Source organism: Schistocerca piceifrons, chromosome 2 (assembly GCF_021461385.2).
Source record: "Schistocerca piceifrons isolate TAMUIC-IGC-003096 chromosome 2, iqSchPice1.1, whole genome shotgun sequence".
NCBI classification, from domain to species: domain Eukaryota; kingdom Metazoa; phylum Arthropoda; class Insecta; order Orthoptera; family Acrididae; genus Schistocerca; species Schistocerca piceifrons.
In genome coordinates this window covers 594423213-594433302 of record NC_060139.1, presented here as the reverse complement: position 1 = coordinate 594433302, position 10090 = coordinate 594423213, and positions in this window count along the sequence as shown.

The window sequence follows — 10090 nt, the reverse complement described above, 5'->3', positions numbered from 1 at the left end:
ACAAATTCCTGTCACAGCTGGCGGTAGGCCACAATGGATACAACACGCACCGCTGGCGGGACAGACCCTTTTCACGTCGTTAGGCCTGGGTCGCGCGCATTTCTTTTCCAGAGTGCAAACATTCAGAATATTTCCCCTTGTAAAAGCTCCAAATAACACCACCTGTGTTCTGTTCTAGCATTAGATAAAGACATGATTTCGGAGACATCATTTTCTGGAGACAGCTTAGTAGTGTGACCTGCTTTCTTTCCAGAGCGTTATAGGTTTCTTACTTATTGTAATAACCTGGGATTATTTCAGTACATTGCTGGTGAAGTACATTATTGTTTTCTGTGAAACCCTTTTCATACTGGCGTTTGAAGTTGGCATTACAGTTGAGAATTTCGGTCATCAAACTGATGTTGATATTTTCCACATGATATCTTTGCTTCTGTTTATTGTTGGATGATCACCTCTGTTACTTTGCGATGACTACAGTGAACTATGTTTACATGACGTAGTGACACTAACTGTAACAAGATTTTGTAGTAACGATAGCCACTTTGTATGTTGATGTTAAGCTAGTGGTACCAATTTTCCTGAAGTTTGCTTAGGGTTTTCGTGCTAAAGGATGTAATATGAGTATTGACAATGTGTATAAGAAGATGAGAATAATGATTTTGATGCTTTTAAGATATTTGAAGAAAGGGGGTGTTCATACGAGTTTTTAAGATGATATTTGAAACTTATGAGCAGAATGAGATATTGTTAGATTTAAGTTCCTTTTTTTGAGACTTCGGAATCTTAGATACTACAAGTTATGATAAGCAAATACTGTGTGCTAAAGTTACGACCATAGCAACATGAAGTGTGAGCTATGTTGTTCTACATTTTCCAGAATTGTTGATGGTAATTTTCTGACGAGTTTCATAATTAACTTTAATACTATTTAACAATTAATTTTCTCCACAGCTTTTAAGAACAAGTATCAACTATTTAAAAATGTACCAAGTAACTTTCGTTTCTGACCCTTTCCTTTTTATAATAAGCAAATACTTTTCTTGGGAAACTTAAAACTTTGTCTCCAATTGTATACTGCTTATTAATTTTCAAATATGTTTCAGATGCCATTAATGAAATAATAAGATGACTTGGGATTACTAGAGTCCAATTGGGAATGTTTTCAGACTCATTGTTGAGGATCCACTCAGGACTTACTTCATGACATACTACAAACATTCTTTAATCATTTTTTCATACCTACAGCACCGCAAGTATCATAAGTCTTACCTTTTATGATGTCTCTGTGCTACCTTCTACGTTGCCTTTTCTCTTTTCACGTGTATTTCAAGTAAAGATATAATCATCTGTAAGTATTTCATTGTTTATCACTTATGCTATGCTTTGCTTTATATGTCTCTACACTTTTATTTTCTGGTAGTGTTACATATTTCAGGATTAAGATAATGTTATGGTCTATGCTTTCAGTTGAAAGTTTTGTTTTGTGTTGGCATGCTATTTTTGATTTATTGTCTGAAGTTAAAATGTTACTTTTTGTTACAGTTATTTGCGGACTTTCTCTGAATCCTTATTAATTTTTGTTTGTGCTAGACTGATTATTGATATTTTAAACAATGTTTTTACCTTTGTACTTTGTGACGCTAATTATGGTTCCACTTACTATATGTATATTGTTCTGTTTATGCACACTTTTGATTTGTCACATTATTATTTTCTGAGACATGATAATACCTCTCCTTGGCTGAGCTCAGCGTTTTGTCCATTACTAATGCCTGTTTCTTAAGTGTGATAGTATTTTCATTCTACATTAAAATAACATTATTGCGTTTTGTTTCCATGACAATTATGTTTTTGGTGTACCATAACTACCATCATTTTCAGCGACAGCAATTACTATCCTCTTTATTGTCTCCGCCTATTATTTATTTAAGTAAATTTGGTTACTCTTTTTCTCACATATAAATTCCATTGTTGACATTACTTCAACACTTGATAGCAGATTATCCTTGTGGTCTACTCAAAAAAAACTAGTGGGTAGAGGGTTTGTTATTCTTTAACTGACACACCATGTGGCGTTGGTGCCCCGTATCCTTGAGCTCTGTTCAACTCATTCTTCTTTCTGAGTTCTCGGTCTACTCGTCTTTCTATTCTAAATATTTTTCTAATTTTTCTAAGATATCTGTGTGATTGTCCTCTGATAGGTAAACAACTTTTTTAAATTACTGTACTGAAAAGAAATAAAATTTATACAGTGAAGTTAAAATAATTATTCAGACTTTATCAAAACTCTTATTTAAGAAGATTGTATGAAATTTGTTGCGGTATTACCTGTCAATACTTAATGTAAAGTTAACACAAAAATGACGACTGTGATTGTACAGGTTATTGTCAACATTAATATTATATATATGACTATGAATCACTTGTAAATAGATTCTTTATGACGATTTCAATACACCATCGAGTATGTGAAGTTCTAAAATGACTACTGCTATTGTGCAAGTTATTGTAATCATTAACATTATATATATGACTATGAATTACTTGTAAATAGAGTCTTTACAACGATTTCAATACAGTGTTTTTATTGAGTATATGACGTTCTAAAAATAAATACTGCGATTGTGCAGGTTGTTATATATATGACTATGAATCTCTTCGAAATAGAGTCTTTATGATGATTTCAATACAGCATTGTTGTTGAGTAGGTGAAGTTCTAAAATGACTACTGCGATTGTGCAGGTTGTTGTAATCATTAATATTCACTTGTAAATAGATTCTTAATGATGATTTCAATACAGCATTGTTACTGACCATGTGTGGTTCTATTCACCTTAAATACATACAATCTCATGATTGTGTTTAAGAGTCAGAGTGGACTACCACCTGATATAATGAGTAGCCTGAGTCTACATAAATATAAGTGATACTCACACTGGACTGTCATCTAACATAATAACTAGTCTGAGTCTACGAGAATATATCAAAAGTCAGTGCGAGCTACCTTCTCACTTAAAATGTGTCCTATAACAAATTGAATATCATGACTTTAAGGGTACGTCAGTGTGAGTTACCACCTGACATAATATGTGTTCTATGACTGATAGAATATCATAATTGTAACTGTATGTCAGTGTGTGTTGTCACCTGACTTGACATATAGTTTACAAGCGATACCACCATGGCTTAGTGTGTCCCATCACCTGATGCCCATTCTTCTTCAGTCTTATTGTACTACTGATCGCTATTAAAGTCAGTGTGTCCTATCACCTGATGTGACAGGCATTGTACAATGGACATTATTTGTGCCTCAGAGTGTTTCTCCACCAGAGAGCCCTGTTTCTGACACAATCTAAATTTTCATTGTGGTAACTGAAACAGGGTGAGTTATCCCATGACTTAACAGGTATTCTACGGTTACAATAAGGTGGCTCAGTGTGTCCCATCACCTGATATGACATCTATTGTACAATCGACGTTATTTGTGGCTCAGTGTGTTTCATCACCTGAGGACCCATATTTTACTATGGTTTACAAGTAGAATCTGTGTAAACTGTCACCTAATGTGACATGTCTTCTTCATTTACTATTGTCAATTAAACTTGCCATGTACTCTAGGTCTACTACAAGATAATGATTGTAACTGAAAGTCAATATCTGCTGTCACCTGATGTGACACATATTTTATATTTAATGCTGCTATTACTTAAAGTATCTTATTACATTGTTTCACTGGCATTAAGAGTTCTCAATGAGACATTTATGCACATTTGCTCTTAACTACTAGTGGATATTTAACTATTTTATTTATTTTACCTCACGTTCTAAATTTCTGTTTGATAAAGTTGATGTTATTTGAGGTATTTTACCCCACATTACTATGCTTCTATATATACTCTTTATGTCTTTTTACTATTTTGTAACTTTTAATACTATTTGATACACTTCTCTTTAGAAATTTAAGAATATTCTCCATTTTACCCCACATTCTACATTTTTGTATTATAATTTTTTATGTTATTTGAGACAATTCAAAATCTAAATACCTTATCGATTTTACCTCACATTGTTTTCCTCTTGTTTTGTAAATTTTGATGGTATTTGATACACTTCTCTTAATAATGTAATGTCTGATGTCTCTGCCCTAAATTTATGTGTTTCTGTTTTGTACATTTTGATGTTCTTTGATTCACTGCAACTCGACAGTTTAATGATATTATGCATTTTACTTCACATTCTATGTTTCGATTGGTCAATTTTATTGCTCTGTAATCGTCTTTTAATTGGAATACTATGTACGTTTTGTATTGTATCTTACATTGTTTTTTTTACGAATTTTGTGGGGAAACCTGTGCTAACTGCACAGATCCCCCCACAAAATTCTGGTCCAGTGGACCAGGGAGTTATGAAAGGTATGTGGTAAGGTCTGATCAGGGTAGTTCCAGAAAATAGTCGGTAGTTGCCAACTGCAAGGTGGAATGAGTATAATATCTTTGAGTAGGAGGATCTTTGATGGTTAAGAGAGCTGGGCACACGCAGTAAAAAAACCAAGGAGTCACAGGTAGGTGCCCGGAGGAAGCAGACGTGTGCAGACAGCTTCAAGGGGGAAGTCGCAGCTAGGTGCCCGGAGGAAGCAGACATGTGGTGACAGCGTTAAGGTAGGTTGCTGCCCCTGACCAAACTTTAGCACATAAATGAGAGAACATATATAATCATTTCAAATTGGTTTTTGTTAGATAATGTTCAGAGTTAGGATTTGTATGTCCAAGGTTTGACACAGTAAGCGTTTTGTACAAGTTTTTGTAAGAGTGACTCGTGCTATAAAAATGTTTGAAATGGTATGTTTTAAAATTTTAACAATATATGTTGAGATCAACATTGTGTTTAAATCTAACAGCCTGAATCATAATTCACATCTTTTGCTTAAACTGAATGTGAAAATGAGTAGTAGAGTAAAGTTACCACCAATGAAAGAACCAAGTAAACATCAGGGCCAAAAGTTAATTTTCCAGTACCATCTTAATGCCATTGCACAAACGGCATTATTCTCTTAAATTTTATTGCTGAGTCAAATACATGCTGCATTTCTGGCAAAATGGAGGAGTGCAAGAAGCAAGTTCACAGGCACAGTCAGATGCAGGTTTGCTGAATAATTAATTTAGAACAATCTTATCAATGATACTTTCAAAACTGCTGCTAGGTTGCATTCCAAAGGTGGACCAACACGATACTGGGCAAGTGATCTTTATGTTTTGCTCATCAGTGCATATTCGCTCGCTCGTTCGGAAACTAGTCTCGTTCTTTAGCAAGACAGGTAACCACAGGGACAGAGCGAGTATGTCGGGAACATCACAGACTGTCAGCAAGGTGACCATTGTTGCAGCTTCCATTGGCACAGCACCAGAGACGAGCACGACGAGAACGATGCGCCCATCGACAACACAGGACATGTGAGTGGCACCGCCTCACGTTCCAGACGAGACCCGGTTCACTGTACAACACCACGATGAACGTACCTGTGTGTAAAGCACCCGAGGAGAAAGAACGTTGCCGGAGTGAATTCGCCTGCGCCATATGGGTCCTGCATCTGGCGGTATGGTATGGCGTGTCATTCATTGGGTACATAACATGACCACCTTTGTTTCGCCCAGCCATTACATTTCTGGTGTATTACAATCGGGAAGCTGTGCTCTATCTTTGAGGTCTCTGTGATGTTACCTTCCAACAACACAACTCAACATTGCACGCTTCCTACGCTATCCTGACCTACCTCGATGTTGAGGACGTTCTGTTCTTACTCCATCCAACACGTCCTCGAGAGTCCATAAAAGGTAGAGTACTATTATCGATAGTGGTCTGACGTAGTAAGTTGCGTCCCTTAGTATCACTGGTCAATTTTCGAGGCCTTTGCCAGCATTAATTTTTACTACTGCTTTTTCTGTTGCCGTAATAGAAATCTCGTTTTGTAAATTTGCTTCAGTTCTTACAAGGAATTATTAATTTTCTAGCTCAACACAATAAAAGATAGCCAGTAGGCATGTTTATAATTATTTATTCTCCGTCCGGTAACACATGTATGCATGCATGTGCTGAGGCACATTGCGTCGTAATACGAAATTTCACAGCCATTGAACTACTGTATTTATCTGCTGACACTGGGCAAGCGACTTTCAAGTAAAATATCTCCCCTATATGGGAATAAAAAAAAAATGGTTCAAATGGCTCTGAGCACTATGGGATTTAACATCTATGGTCATCAGTCCCCTAGAACGTAGAACTACTTAAACCTAACTAACCTAAGGACAGCACACAACACCCAGCCATCACGAGGCAGAGAAAATCCCTGACACCGCCGGGAATCGAACCCGGGAACCCGGGCGTGGGAAGCGAGCACGCTACCGCATGACCACGAGATGCGAGCTGTATAGGAATATACATAATGATTGCGGACATGTGTAAGCTTGGGTCTGGCCGTGAGTCGTACTCGAATAGCCAACTGGTAAGGCGACCACACGCGATAAGCGGGAAATCCGGTTCGAGTCCCGATACGGCACAAATTTTCATTGTTGTCGTTCTATTGCGCAGCTGAAGGTTGTTCTTATTTGCAACTGCGAATGCATTTCATGTAATTCATGCTGGTTGGGAATGACACAGACACTGAAATATCGTATCGTACTTCATATGTGTAGAACAAAGCATAGGACTACAGATAGAGAGATCCCACGACTTCTGTCTCCTCAGTGTTCATCGCCGACAGAGCGGCATGCCTCCACTCCCCAGTCACCATGAGACATGGACTCTCTAGCACAGATCTGAAGCAGCAAGGATTGATGGACCAGTATATGTACTCCCGATGTTAGTAAAGCCTTCGGGCTTATTTATCATGACGTTCACTTGCGTAAGTTAAATAAATATAGAATAGAGCCCAACGAAAAGGGTTGACCCGGTCATACCTTGAGGGGCGCCAACAGGTCACAGGAGTAAAATGCAGAGACAGTGAAACACAGAATTTCTAGATTTACAATAATGAGAAAAAAAGTAGGGAGGTTCCGAAGTGTCACTTCTGATGTCTGCCATTTTTACTATGTGTAAAGGAGTTGTGCGAAAAACTAATTGACGGAACCAAGGTACTACTTGCAGATGACACTAATTATCAAATTAGATCAAACAGTGAAGGAAATCTGTAGGAAATTTCAGCATCGGTAAAGCATAGTTTAGCTCAGAACCAACGGGCTCATCACAAATTTCGAAAAAATCGTGACACTTAACTTCCGCACCACGCAAAACCTCCATCCTGCAGATCCTGTTATCGTTGAGGTAGAAATTGCCTTACATGTGAGTGCACACAGTTCAACACGATTTGCGGTGGGAGATGCAGCTTAACAATCCAGGTGGAAAGCTGTATACACTTAGGTGCGGTGTTAGAAATATCATTCAAAGTACAAGCTGCTCGTCAGTGGTGAAAATATACAGTGGCAGGGAACAGTCGCAACTGATGTGCGAAAATATTATTTTGGGGAATCCTACAATTAAAACAAAATCTCTTCATACTACAACCTGTCGTTGACAACAAATGGCACACCAACAGCAACACGTTAACATTAGTGCTACGTAACTTATATAGGTACCATAAGCCATTTTCGCTTCTGAGGATAAAAGATATCAAATTAATACAACATAAGTAATTTCTAAGTTGAGAGTGTAAAGGTAACATCTGTCATTTGTCGAAATAAACCGTCCAAATTGTGACAGGCTTTTCAGTCGTATTATTTCTCAGACCTTCACACGCTTGTCTTGTTTCGTATTTAGGCATGAGCTAAATGTCACATCAAAATGAAATTAATTTATTGTCAAATGGGGCTATGTAGTTTGCTGAGCAGTTGTGAGTTACTAGAATTTCAAGCTGAGTTGCTACATTCATTTAATTGCGTTTTTACTTTCCCCGTGATACATTTTTCAATTTATCTAACCAACTAAGCCTTAAATTCAGACTGTAAACATTATTTGTCACAGGTAATTAACATACTGGAAACTTAGAAATTTGTGGTACGTTCCTGTGGGACCAAACTGCTGAGATCATCGGTCCTTAGGCTTACACTACTTTATCTAACTGAAACTAACTTACATGAAGGACAACACACACATCCGTGCCCGGGAAGGGTGTCGGCCGTGCCCTTTCTAAGGAACCATCCCACCATTTACCTGGAGCGATGTAGGGAAATCGCGGAATACCTAAATCAGAACCGTCGTCCTCCCGAATGGAGTCCAGTATACTAACTACTGCGCCACCTCGCATGATGCCTATTGAGGACTATGTGTGTGGTTTGAAGGTTTGAAGCTGAAAGAGAGAGACAGTAGTTACGCCACTGCGTAATTAATCTGCGTGGTGAAACTTCCTGGCAGATTAAAACTGTGTGCCGAATCCTGACTCGAAATCGGAACCTTTGCCTTTGACTTTGGAAGGTAGGAGACAACCTACTGGCGGAAGTAAGGCTGTGAGGACAGTGCGTGAGTCGTGCTTGGGTAGCTCAGATGGTAGAGCACTTGCCCGCGAAAGGCAAAGGTCCCGAGTTCGAGTATCGGTCTGGCACACAATTTTAATCTGCCAGGAAGATCCATATCAGCTCACACAGCGCTGCAGAGTGAAAATTTTAGCCTACATGGTGTTGTTGGATAACACTTATAGATGGTCAGCATGTAGACATGTGTAAGGTACCTTAATTGTAAACCTACCAACACATTTATCATAATAGCGAGTTACAGCGTGATACTCCCGCTAAACCGGTAGGGCAGAACAAGTGATTAGGGTTGTTGAAGGGGCCAAATAAGGTGGCGGTCAGTTTCACTTCAAAATGGTAATTTAAACACATTTAAACCAAAACGGCACATAGCCAAACCTTAACAACTATGAGTTTCAAAATGCAGTTCTTTCACGGCTGAAGGCCTCCAAACAAGAAATCTTAAAAATCAACAAGATAAATTTCAAGTGACTGACGACACGCAGTTAAAATTGCAAATGAAATATCACAGCTAGGCTGAAAGCTTCAAGGCAAAAGTGGATAGAACAAACATAAACGAGGTGCAATACCATCAGCTGAAGACCACAATTAAATTTTAAAATTTTAAAATATGTTACCATAATCTTTTAAGGCAGAAGACCGCAATGTTTTCGTTTAAGGGGAAATTTAAACAATAACGCTTTAAGCGGCTGAAGGCACACATCAGATTTTTCAAAAATTAAAAAAATAGCTTAAATGTATATGTTTTAAGTGGCCGAAAGCACATTAAATTGAAAGGCAATGTAACGACAATAACTAAATTTAAGAATAAGGTTTTAAGCGGCTGACGGCTCACAATTGATTTTCGAAAAATTCTAAATACCTTAAACCTTTAAGTTTTAGGTGGCTGACAGCGCACTAAATGAAAAGATTTCACAACAGTAACTTTCAGCAAAATATCCACTTGCCAGAATTCAAACTTACTTATACGTGCTGAAGGCCTTTGATTTCTGTAAAATACGATAAAAGTTTTCTTCCTTTAAAGGATTGGCTATAATAGAATACCAACAGACCATTAAACACCCATGAAAAGGACGGTATAGACAACGGCACTCAGACGCCTCCAGGGCCGGGGGGGGGGGGGGGGGGGGCTGCCCTCGAAACATTAACGTTCACTTAGGTGAGACAGGTGGTGGGCCCAACTACACTTGATCCGTTGGTAACGCAACCAAGAGACAATCACAGACAGACCGACCAGACGACTTGCTAGCCGTCAATCGGTACATGAAAACAGAAAGACCAAACTGTTACGGACGTGATAATCCACAATGAATTATGTATTAAGCTGTCAAAACTACACACCGTGTTGGACAGCAACCGGAACACTAAGGGCCACAAGGCAAAAATTCCGCTGGTACACTTGAATTGTAGTGAACCAATATAGTTAATTCCAATGCATGGCGGCTCGATTTCATGGCTACAAACACCTCGTGTTGCTCACAGGAAAAACTCCCTAACAGCGTACCACCAAAATCAACAACACAACATGAACGGACGTGGCTTGGGTACTTAAGACACCACTCCACTTTGAC